Below are 13,311 nucleotides of genomic sequence, written 5' to 3' on the forward strand. Positions count from 1 at the left end.
CCCGAATCCAAGATGGTGACGGGGGCCTTCGGGGGCCTGAGGAAGCTGGCTTCCTCAGTGCCTGCAAAGCGCAGGCATGAGGAAGCCTTCTGCAGTGCCTGTGTCAGATCGCTGATCTGTCACAGTGATCTGTGATGTGACAGATCAGCGATCTGTCACAGGACAGTAATGTCCCACCTGGGACTATTTAATAAAGTAAAAAAAAAATAAAAAAAAGTGTTAAAATAATTAAAAAAAAATCGCCAAATAAATTAGAAAAAAAAAAAAAATATTCCCCCAATAAATCCATTTTTTGGAAATAATAAAAAAAACAAACAATAAAAGTACACATATTAGGTATCGCCGCGTCCGTAATGACCCGCCCTATAAAACTGTCCCATTAGTTAACCCCTTTAGCGAACCCCTTAAAAAATAAAAATAAAAAACGAAGCAAAAAATAATGATTTATTATCATACCGCCAAACAAAAAGTGTAATAACGCGCGATCAAAAAGACGCATATAAATATCCATGGTACCGCTGAAAACGTCATCTTGTCCCGCAAAAAACGAGCCACCACACAGCATCATCAGCGAAAAAATAAAAAAGTTATAGCTCGCAGAATAAAGCGAGGCAAAAATAATTATTTTTTATATAAAATAGTTTTCATTGCATAAAACCGACAAAAACATAAAAAAATGACATAAATGAGGTATCACTGTAACCGTACTGACCCAAAGAATAAAACCGCTTTATCAATTTTACCGCATGCGGAATGGTGTAAACGCACCCCCCCAAAAGAAATTCATGAAACGCTGGTTTTTGTTCATTCTGTGTCCCAAAAATTGGAATAAAAAGCGATCAAAAAATGTCACGTGCCCGAAAATGGTACCAATAAAAACGTCAACTCGTCCCGCAAAAAATAAGACCTCACATGACTCGGTGGGTCAAAATACGGAAAAATTATAGCTCTCAATATGTGGTGATGCAAAAACTATTTTTACAATAAAAAGCGTCTTTTAGCGTGCGACAGCTGCCAAATATAAAAACCGCCATAAATAGTAAATCAAACCCCCCGTTATCACCCCCTTAGTTAGGGAAAAATAATAAAATTTAAAAAAAAGTATTTATCTCCATTTTCCCGTTAGGGTTAGGGCTAGGGTTAGGGCTAGGGTTAGGGCTAGGGTTAGGGCAAGGGTTAGGGCTAGGGTTAGGGCTAGGGTTAGGGCTCAGATTAGGGTTAGGGGTGTGTTGGGGTTAGGGTTGGAGTTATAATTGGGGGGTTTCCACTGTTTGGGCACATCAGGGGCTCTCCAAATGCAACATGGCGTCTGATCTCAATTCCAGCCAATTCTGAGTTAAAAAAGTCAAATGGTGCTCCTTCCCTTCCAAGCTCTGCCATGCGCCCAAACAGTGTTTTACCCCACATGTAGGGTATCAACCTACTCAGGACAAATTGCAAAACAATTTTTGGGGTCCAATTTCTCCTGTTACCCTTAGGAAAATAAAAAATTGGGGGCAAAAATATCATTTTTGTGGAAAAAAATGATTTTTTTATTTTCACGTCCGAGTGTTATAAACTTCTGTGAAGCACTTGGGGGTTCAAAGTGCTCACCACACATCTAGATAAGTTCCGTGGGGGGTCTAGTGTCCAAAATGGGGTCACTTGTGGGGAGTTTCAATAGTTTAGGTACATCAGGGGCTCTCCAAACGCACATGACACCCGCAGACCATTCCATCAAAGTCTGCATTCCAAAACGTCACTGCTTCCCTTCCGATCCCCGACATGTGTCCATACAGTAGTTTTCTCCCACATATGGGGTATCAGCGTACTCAGGCCAAACTGGACAACAACTTTTGGGGGTCCAATTTCTCCTGTTACCCTTGGGAAAATGAAAAAATTGGGGACTAATTGATCATGTCTGTCTGTCTATGTGTTTTCAACTCTGCAAGCTTATATCTGGTAACCAGCTTTTCCAATCTCTGCTCTGAATCCACTCCTGTGTCTCCATTCAATGTCAGCAAGCAGTTAATCCTGAATGCTATCTATGTGTTTTCAACTCTGCAAGCTTATATCTGGTAACCAGCTTTTCCAATCTCTGCTCTGAATCCACTCCTGTGTCTCCATTCAATGTCAGCAAGCAGTTAATCCTGAATGCTATCTATGTGTTTTCAACTCTGCAAGCTTATATCTGGTATATAGTTTTTTTCAACTTACTCTGCTTGTCCCCTTATGTTGTGAGGTCAAGAAACTTTTCAAAGTGCTTTATGATCCATGTAGTGCTGGACATGTGTTTATTTGACCACAACATTTCATTGGGTCCTGGTGTCTCAATGTAGTGTGATTGATTAACGAGAAGAGAGAGCCAAAAAAAAACAAAAAAAAAAACTTAGCCTTAACCTCCTATATATTCAGACCTAGCTAGGGGGAGCATTTATGCAGGGGTGGCATTTATGCACATGTAATCGAAGTACATGTATCAAAGTACTTCTGGCAGTTATAACATGGCAGTTAGACAGGGCAGGAGACAGGTAAGACATTTATATACATCTACTCTCTGTACATTTGGAGTACAACAAATATATACCATATGCATTTGTGTAATTTATATCCTGGCCGCTGCATTCACACACATCCACCGCCCTGGCATTAACTCTTCACACTCCATCCATATTGGCCCCTCGCTTCTTTCCTCTCCTATGTATAGCATTCATGCTCTTTTCACATAGTTAAATTGCACAGATCCAGGCAGTCCCACCATTCAACACCAGAGACGCTCTCACAAATCACTTAACCATCTGCTCACTCTTTCTATCCTCCTTCTCCTAGTTGCAGGAGACATTGCTCCCAACCCTGGTCCCCCATGTTATAGAAAGTCAAACCCCCCCACTGCTACACTCAGAAACCCCTCTAATCTTATTAATATTCACTGCGTGCCATCTGTCTCTCTTAATTGTGCACTTTGGAATTCTCGCTCAGTGTGTAACAAACTCTCCTTCATTCATGACTTCTTCCTTTCTAATTCTCTTAACCTCCTGGCTCTTACTGAAACCTGGATCCAGCAGTCAGATACTACCGCTGCTGCTGCTCTTTCATACGGGGGGCTACACTTCTCTCATACCCCAAGATCAGACAATAGAGCTGGTGGAGGCGTTGGTCTGCTCCTATCACCAAAATGTACCTTTCAGGTTATCCCTCAAGTACCCTCACTTGTCTTCCCTTCTTTTGAGGTCCATGCCGTCAGACTCTACACCCCCTTCTCCATGCGAGTGGCGGTGGTGTATCGTCCTCCCGGCCCCTCCCATCAGTTCCTGGATCATTTTGCCACTTGGCTTCCACATTTTCTCTCCTTTGACATCCCTACCCTCATCATGGGAGATTTCAACATCCCCATTGCTCTTCCCCTCTCCCCATCTGCTACTCACCTTTTATCTCTAACCTCCTCATTTGGCCTTTCGCAGCTTACTAATTCTCCAACGCATGAAGACGGAAACTCCCTCGACTTGGTCTTCTCTCGGCTTTGTGCAGTGGATGATTTTGCAAACTCCCCTCTCCCGCTCTCTGACCACAATCTTCTTTCATTCTCTATAAAGAACTGCCAGGCTGCTCAGGTCACCCCCCCTGTCCAGACTTATAGAAACATACAGGCCATTAACACCCAGAAACTTCTGAAGAACTTGCAGTCTTCATTGGCCCCTATCTCCTCCCTCTCATGTCCTGATTCTGCATTGAAGCATTACAATGAAACACTTCAAAGTGCCCTGGATGAATTTGCACCCCCTATAAATAGAACACCACAACACAGACGGCGACAACCCTGGCACACGGTGCAAACACGTTTCCTGCAGCGGTGCTCCAGGTGCGCCGAACGTCTGTGGAGAAAATCCAATCTACACGAAGATTTCATCCATTTTAAGTTTATGCTTAGAACATACAACACTGCCCTTCACCTCTCCAAACAAACCTATTTCAACACCCTCATCACCTCACTGTCCAATAACCCGAAACGTCTCTTTGACACTTTTCATTCTCTACTCAATCCAAGAGTACAGGCCCCAACCACGGAGCTCCGAGCTGACGATCTGGCCAATTACTTCAAAGAAAAAATTGACCAGATCTGACAGGAAATTATCTCCAAATCCCCTCATACCATGCACTGTCCTCCCTCCCCCACTGCATCTAACTCACTCTCTGATTTTGAACCAGTCACAGAAGAAGAAGTAAGCAGGCTCCTTGCATCTTCTCGCCCAACTGCTTGCACCAGTGACCCATTTCCGTCACATCTCCTCCAGTCCCTTTCCCCTGCTGTCACCCCTCACCTAACTAAAATATTTAACCTCTCTCTCTCTTCTGGTATTTTTCCCTCCTCATTTAAGCATGCCATCATACATCCACTACTTAAAAAACCATCCCTCGACCAAAACTGTGCCGCTAACTATAGACCTGTCTCTAATCTTCCCTTCATCTCTAAACTCCTGGAACGCCTGGTCCACTCCCGTCTTATCCGCTATCTCTCAGAAAACTCTGTTCTCGACCCTCTCCAATCCGGTTTCCGCTCTTTACACTCCACTGAAACTGCCCTCACTAAAGTCTCTAATGATCTGCTAACAGCTAAATCAAATGGTCATTACTCCATGCTAATTCTCTTGGATCTCTCTGCAGCATTCGACACTGTGGATCATCAGCTCCTCCTCACTATGCTCCATTCCATTGGCCTCAAGGACACCGTTCTCTCCTGGTTCTCCTCATATCTCTCCGACCGCTCCTTTACTGTTTCTTTTGCCGGTTCCTCCTCCTCTCACCTTCCCCTTACTGTTGGGGTTCCTCAAGGATCGGTTCTAGGCCCCCTCCTCTTCTCCTTGTACACTGCCCCTATTGGTCAAACAATCAGTAGATTTGGTTTCCAGTACCATCTCTATGCTGATGACACCCAATTATACGCTTCTTCTCCTGACATCACGCCAGCCTTTCTAGAAAACACTGGCGATTGTCTAAACGCTGTGTCTAATATCATGTCCTCACTATATCTGAAACTGAACCTGTCAAAGACTGAACTCCTGGTGTTTCCTCCCGCTACTAATGTACCTACACCCGACATTGCCATTTCCGTGTGTGGTTCCACTATTACTCCCCAGCAACATGCCCGCTGTCTTGGGGTCATACTTGATTCCGAGCTTTCCTTTGCCCCCCACATTCAATCACTGGCTCGCTCTTGTCATCTGCACCTCAAAAACATTTCTAGAATTCGACCTTTTCTTACTTTTGACTCTGCAAAAACTCTTACTGTTTCTCTTATTCATTCTCGTCTCGACTATTGTAACTCTCTTCTAATCGGTCTCCCTCTTACCAAACTCTCCCCTCTCCAATCTGTCTTGAATGCTGCAGCCAGGATCATATTCCTCACCAATCGTTACACCGATGCCTCTACCTTGTGCCAGTCATTACACTGGCTACCCATCCACTCCAGAATTCAGTATAAACTTATTACCCTCACCCACAAAGCCCTCCATGGCTCAGCACCACCCTACATCTCCTCCCTTGTTTCAGTATACCACCCTACCCGCGCCCTCCGTTCTGCTGATGACCTGAGGTTAGTATCCTCAATAGTCAGAACCTCCCACTCCCGTCTCCAAGACTTTACACGTGCCGCTCCAATTCTTTGGAATGCACTTCCCAGGTCAATACGATTAGTCCCCAATCCCCACAATTTTAAGCGTGTCCTGAAAACGCATTTATTCAGACTGGCCTATCGCCTCAACACATTAACCTAACCTATCCCTGTGTGGCAGAGCTAAAAGTTTTACCATAACCAGGTTCCCAGCATCATGTTCCCACATGCTTTATGCATCCATTAGCCCTCTGTGTCTGTACTGTTACACACTTAACATTATGGCTGGTCCATACAATCAGAGCAACTGTTACCACCCACCTTTCGTGTCTCCCTCTTTCCTCATAGACTGTAAGCTTGCGAGCAGGGCCCTCACTCCTCTTGGTATTTGTTATAATCTACTGTATGTGATTATTGTTATGCTGTAATGTCTATTGTCTGTACAAATCCCCTCTGAAATGTAAAGTGCTGCGGAATATGTCGGCGCTATAAAAATAAAATTTATTATTATTATTATTATTATCATGTTTCTGGAAAAAATACGATTTTTTTATTTTCATGCCCTGGCATTATAAACTTCTGTGAAGCTCTTGGGGGTTCAAAGTGCTCACCTCACATCTACATAAGTTCCTTAGTGGGTCTAGTTTTCAAAATGGGGTCACTTGTGGGGGGTTTCCACTGTTTAGGTACATTAGGGGCTCTCCAAAGGCAACATGACACCCGCAGACCATTCCATCAAAGTCTGCATTCCAAAACGTCACTACTTCCCTTCCGAGCCCCGACGTGTGCCCATACAGTAGTTTTCTCCCACATATGGGGTATCAGCATACTCAGGACAAATTGGACAACAACTTTTGGGGTCCAATTTCTCCTGGTACCCTTGGGAAAATAAAAAAATGGTGACTAAAAGATCATGTTTGTGGAAAAAATACGAATTTTTTATTTTCACGCCCGGGCATTATAAACTTCTGTGAAGCACTGGGGGGGTCAAAGTGCTCACCACACATCTAGATAAGTTCCTTAGGGGGTCTAGTTTCCAAAATGGTGTCATTTGTGGGGGGTTTCCACTGTTTTGGTACATCAGGAGTTTTCCAAACGCGACATGGTGTCCGATCTCAATTCCAGCCAAAATCGTCAAATGGCGCTGCTTCCCTTCCGAGCTCTGCCATGCGCCCAAATAGTGGTTTACCCCCACATGTGGGGTATCAGCGTACTCAGGACAAATTGCACAATAACTTTTACGGTCCTGTTACCCTTGGAAAAATAAGAATTGAGGGTGAAAAGATCATTTTTGTGGAAAAAATATGATTTTTTAATTGTATGGCTTTATGTTATAAACTTCTGTGAAGCCCATGGGGGTTCAAAGTTCTCACCACACATCTAGATAAGTTCCTTAGGGGGTCTAGTTTCCAAAATGGTGTCATTTGTGGGGGGTTTCCACTGTTTTGGTACATCAGGGGTTTTCCAAACGCGACATGGTGTCCGATCTCAATTCCAGACAAAAACGTCAAATGGCGCTGCTTCCCTTCCGAGCTCTGCCATGCGCCCAAATAGTGGTTTACCCCCACATGTGGGGTATCAGCGTACTCAGGACAAATTGCACAATAACTTTTAGGGTCCTGTTACCCTTGGAAAAATAAGAATTGAGGGTGAAAAGATCATTTTTGTGGAAAAAATATGATTTTTTAATTGTATGGCTTTATGTTATAAACTTCTGTGAAGCCCATGGGGGTTCAAAGTTCTCACCACACATCTAGATAAGTTCCTTAGGGGGTCTAGTTTCCAAAATGGTGTCATTTGTGGGGGGTTTCCACTGTTTTGGTACATCAGGGGTTTTCCAAACGCGACATGGTGTCCGATCTCAATTCCAGCCAAAAACGTCAAATGGCGCTGCTTCCCTTCCGAGCTCTGCCATGCGCCCAAATAGTGGTTTACCCCCACAGGTGGGGTATCAGCGTACTCAGGACAAATTGCACAATAACTTTTAGGGTCCTGTTACCCTTGGGAAAATAAAAATTGGGGTGAAAAGATCATTTTTGTGGAAAAAATATGATTTTTTAATTGTACCGCTGTACGTTATAAACTTCTGTAAAGCCCTTGTGGGTTCAAAGTTCTCACCACATATCTAGATAAGTTCCTTGGGGGGTCTAGTTTCCAAAATGGGGTCACTTGTAGGGGGTTTCCACTGTTTAGGTACATCAGGGACTCTCCAAACGTGACATGGCGTCCAATCTGAATTCCAGCCAATTTTGCATTGAAAAAGTCAAACGGCGCTCCTTCCATTCTGAGCTCTGCCATGCACCGAAACAGTGGTTCCCCCCCACATATCAGGTATCTGCGTACTCAGGACAAATTGCACAATAACTTTTGCAGTCCAATTTCTCCTGTTACCCTTGGTAAAATAAAAAAAATTGAACCTGAAGTATTTTTTTTATGAAAAAAAGTTAGATGTTAATTTTTTTTTAAATATTCAAAAAAATTCCTGTAACGCACCTAAAGGGTTAATGAACTTCTTGAATGTGGTTTTGAGCACTTTAAGGGGTGCAGTTTTTAGAATGGTGTCACTTTTGGGTATTTTCTATCATATAGACCCCTCAAAGTGGCTTCAAATGTGATGTGGTCCTAAAAATAAAATGGTGTTGTAAAAATGAGAAATCGCTGGTCAACTTTTAACCCTTATAACTTCCTAACAAAAAAAAAATTTTGGTTCCAAAATTGTGCTGATGTAAAGTAAACATGTGGGAAATGTTAGTTATCAAGTTTTTTGTGTGCCGTATCTCTGTGATTTAAGGGCATAAAAATTCAAAGTTGGAAAATTGCGAAATTTTCAAAATTTTCACCAAATTTCCGTTTTTCTCACAAATAAACGCAAGTTATTTGAATGAAATTTTACCACTAACATGAAGTACAATATGTCACAAGAAAACAATGTCAGAATCACCGGGATCCATGGAAGCGTTCCAGAGTTATGACCTGAAAGGTACAGTGGTCAGAATTGTAAAAATTGGCCCGGTCATGAACGTGCAAACCACCCTTGGGGGTGAAGGGGTTAAACATGGGGGGGATCAATCATGCCTTGGGATTGTGTTACAGCCAATGGCATGGGGAACATTTCACAGGTAGAGGGAAGAACGACTTCAATGAAATTTCAACAAATTCTTGATGCAAACATAACACCATCTGTAAAAAACTGAAGATGAAAAAAGATGGGTTCTACATATGGATAATGATCCTAAAATCCACAACAGACTACCTCAAAAGGCACTCAAACACGCCCCCGGAAGAAGCTAAGGGCGAAACGTACATCAGGGTGAGGGGGGACACTCAATCCGTCCATACCTTGGTTCAGTGACACTGCTTTATCATCATATACAAGTACAATCCAACATCATCATATAAAACACATTATTTTGCAATCAGGTGGGATATCCTGGTGACAGATTCCCTTTAAAGTGAACCTAATAGTATCATGCTACGGAAAATCAAAAGCTCAGCAGATTGATACATAGTATACTGTCCTCATACACGTTAGCAGGGTGTGCAATGAGACATGTAGCTAAACCCCCTGTCTTCTTTAAGAAAAGAGGCTGTAAAATTGTAACCTTCTTTTATTGATTGCAGATGTGACAGGAAAGGGTGAAACTATAGAATGCAATAACAGGAGCATTTAAGAATATATAACTGCACAGAGCATAAAACACAAATAGTGTGCAATACACAGGTAACATGAGGTAATATACAAACTGATGATTACCTGCTTAGCACAACAAACGTATTGATAAACACAGGATTATACCACCTAGATAGTGCTTACCAACTATGTTTAGAGCAGGCTGTTTAAGGAGCATGAAGAACACGTATGGTGTAGTTTCTCCTAAGACACATGGAGGAATAATGGCTGCTGCTCCCTTCACAGTGTCATAAATAAGACCATGATGCAACAGGAACAATCCCACAATGCCCTAGGAATTTCCCACAAGACATTGCAAATTAAACTAGAATCTATGCATTAAACGGCCAGCAGGTGGTGCTGTTACCTTACAATATGAAATATATGAAGGATTAATACACACAAAAATACAATGTCTGTAATAATCGGAGACATAAAAAAATGACTAGACTTTCTAGACAGCAATTAGATGGCTGGACAGAACACATAGCATTGAGGGAATATATTAACTTATAACTTGTACCTTAATTATTGAGATCTCTGCTCATAGTGGGTGTAGGAGTCCAGTGGATGATGTCCCTATAAAAACATGTATCTGGAAATGGCAGTGTCTTATTAAGCCCGTTCACTGGACTCCTAAGACCAAAATACTCATTCCAAGGTGCCGCACAAGAAACATTTCATGATGGGTAGAACCAGTGAGCTGTCTCAAGACCTACGCAATGTTATTGTTGCAAAATATACTGATAGCGTTAGTTACCAAAGAAATCTAAACTACTGAAGATTCCAGTGAGCACTGTTGGAGCCATAACCCAGAAGTGGAAAGAACATCATGTTACCATAAACCAGCCACTGCCAGATTCTCCCCGCAAGATTTCAAACAGAGGAGTGAATATACATGTAATTATCAGAAGAGTTGTCCAAGAGCCAATGATCACCTGTGGAGAGCTACAGAAAAGGGGGCTTCACACATAACGATAGCGCTAGCGATATCGCTAAAGCATCACCGATTTTGTGACGCAGCAGCAGCAGCAGCGATATCGCTACATGTGATACTTACCTCCGACCGGCTCCCCCCGCTGGTTATTGCTGATCGTGCGAGATCGTCCACGTCCATTTCTCGTCGTCGTCGTCGCTACATCGCTGGTGAGATCTGCCTGTGTGGCAGCTCACTAGCGACCATTTAGCGATGCACCAGCAATCCTGACCGGGTCGTATCGTGGTCGGGATCGCTGGTGCATCGCTAAATGTAAAGGGGCCTAAAGACCTGGAATAAGCAGGTACAATTGTTGCAAAGTAAACAATAAGTAATGCATTCAAAATCAATAGCCTGTATGCACGCTCACCACGGAAGACTCCATTACTGAGCAAAAAGCATGTTTAAGTGCGTTTAAAGTTTGCTCCAACAGTGAAGATTGGAGGTGGGCACATCATGGTGTGGGGCTGTTTTTCAGCATACTGCACTGGCAAACTTCAAATTATTGAAGGATTGATGAATGGATAACTATACCAGGATGATGAAGATGAAAAGAGAGTGGATATTTCAGCAAGCCAATGATCGCAAACATAATAATGTCAAGGAAACTCTCAATTTGTTTCAGAGACAGGAAATAAAGTCACTAGAATGGCCCAGCCAATCACCTGATCTGAGTCCAAAAGAAACTCTATGGAAGGAACTAATGCTCAGATTTCATAGAAGGAGCCCATGGAAACTTCAGGATGTGAATGTCAGGAACACCGCACTACACTCGCTCACTGAGCCAGTGCGCATGTCCTGAGTACAAAAAAAGTGCTCAAAGATACCTGTGGAGCAGGGCAGCAACGGTGACAATGCGTGCTTCAAACTATCAGGACCTGAAGCACGTGACTGCTGGGGGCGTGGCCTAAGCTCCACAGAGCTAGGAGCTGCAGGGAAACACCTAGAAAGGTAACTACGGGACAAGTTACAAAGGGGCATAGACGGGGCGGAAACCAGATCAAGCCGGGGTCAATGCATGAGATAGCAGGACAGTACCAAAGGGTTAGACAGAGCGGATAGTCAGGACGAAGCAATAGATCAGAAAACCAAAATGGGCAATAGATGGTACAATCTATTAGCGGAGTAACAATAGCCAAGAATAACGGTAGCGGAGTAACCGGAATAACGGTAGCGGAGTAACAATAGCCAAGCCAGGAGGTCAGAACCAGAGAAGACAATAGTACCTAAAACGTGAGACGGAGTTCAGAGTGAGGGGACAGGCCGGGTCATACATGGAAATCAAACAAGCAATGCAGTACACACACACCAGGGGGGTTGGTCAGACACACAGCCAGAATAACAGTATAGCTGACAGAGAATGCTAGTCTGGAGTGAGTATAAATACCCCTCCCAGATCCAAAGAGAGGCCGGCAAAAGTTAACCCTTTGAGAACAGGACATTAACCATGTCCTAACCATGACAGTACCCCCCTCTTAATGGGGGGGCCACTGGACCCCCAGGTTTCTCAGGGTATCTGGCATGAAAAGCCCGCACCAGTCAATCAGCGTGCACCGAACTGGCCGGAACCCACGACCGATCCTCAACGGAATATCCCTTCCAATGGATAAGGTACTGAAGTCGCGGTATGGAGTGTGGCAGAGGTGGCCACGGGTACTGGTGAGCAGGCCGCAACCGAAGTCAAGGATGGGACGGAGGCGGCCATAAGTACCGGTGAGTAGGCCACCGCTGGAACCATCGTGACGCCGCCGAGCGGGGCGGCTTGGGATTGTTGGCCAAGGCGTCGGTCGGCCTGGCGAGGGCCGTGTAGTCATCCGGAGCCGGGGACACTGGAGAGCGGGAGGCCGAGGGCCGGTGTCGGGGCCCTGGGACCGGTCTCGTGCTCGGGACATAGGGGCGAGACCTGCCTGCGGCACCACCGGCTGTGCCGGAGGTACTCTCACCTTTCCCGCTGCTGCGACTTTCTGCAGGTTGTTCCTCCACTCTCCCAGAGATCGGTCCGGGGTGTCGCCGGCCTCCACTGCTCCTCCGCAGCTCCCGCTCCCGTCGGCTGTCATCCGCCACTGCTCTTCATCCCGCCCTTCGGCAGGACCAGCCACCAGGCCGGATAGTTCCGCCGGGACGGCCGACAACAGTTCCTCCAGTGACTGCCCCGGGTAATCCACTTCAGCGCTAACCCCCTCCTGCTCGCAGGTCACCAGTGTTGCAGGGGCACAGAGTCTCTTTCGGGTTTTATTTTGCTGGCTCCAAACACAGTCCCAATTTGTATTCCACTAGGGCAATTTGGTACCCCGGGGCCTCGTCTGTTCTGCAGTTCTTCAAGTCGGGGCCACCACCCTGTCTCTTCCTATCAGTCCCCTGGTCGAGCTCTCCACCATTGTCCGTTCTTACTGATGCTTCTCCTCCTGAGCTCCTCCCGGGACTGGAACCCTATCCTGTCCTATTTATCTCCCTCCTCCTCGGGAAATCCCCTCCTGGGTTCCTGTCTCCCCACCCCCCATGACTAAGCGGTTTCTAAAGCCATAAGTTGCTGTCAAGTCCTGAACTACGCTCCCCCCTGCCATCTTGTGGTCAAATCTAGGTACTGCACTCCTTTTCCATTTTCCCCAGCTGTTTCCCTTCTGTTACTACAACCATCTGTCTACAGTGCACCAACCATCCCTTCTCCCTACAGACAAGTCCATCCGTCAGGTCACCTTCCCTACAAAAGGGTCGACATTGACTTTTAGGATTGCTGCTTCCAATAGGTGGCACTAGAGTTCTAGTCCTCTTCCTCTCTGAAGAGACAATTTGTATAATTAGCATATTTCCCAGAGGAGCATTGAGGATTTAAGCTCCTCATCTCGTCATTCTCCACAAGGAGAAATGATACTTCTTGGATATTTCTCATTATTATACATAAGTTAACCTATGGACATCTATGGTTTGATTTAAATGCCTGTGTGGATTGGAGGAGTTGTTACTGACTTCTGGTGACATGTTCAATATTTATTTCACCCAGTATAGAGCTAGCTATCTTTTTCTATGCAAATTGCAATTGTCTGTGTTTCTTATTCTTCACACAAAATATGCTGATGA

The 13,311-nt window shown here is 44.6% G+C and overlaps 1 protein-coding gene across 1 annotated transcript in view; it reads right to left on the bottom strand.

Moving 5' to 3' along the window:
• ARHGEF33 (Rho guanine nucleotide exchange factor 33) overlaps positions 1 to 13,289 on the bottom strand; it is a 165,919-nt gene extending 152,630 nt beyond the window's left edge. The window contains exon 1 of the mRNA XM_073557549.1: positions 12,177 to 13,289. The gene's annotated coding sequence lies outside the window, so the exon portion shown is untranslated. The remainder of the gene's footprint in view (positions 1 to 12,176) is intronic.
• Between the last annotated feature and the right edge of the window lie 22 nt (positions 13,290 to 13,311).

The sequence above is a fragment of the Dendrobates tinctorius genome, unplaced genomic scaffold (assembly GCF_039654945.1).
Source record: "Dendrobates tinctorius isolate UK_male_01 unplaced genomic scaffold, ASM3965494v1 ptg000250l, whole genome shotgun sequence".
Classification (NCBI taxonomy): Eukaryota; Metazoa; Chordata; class Amphibia; order Anura; family Dendrobatidae; genus Dendrobates; species Dendrobates tinctorius.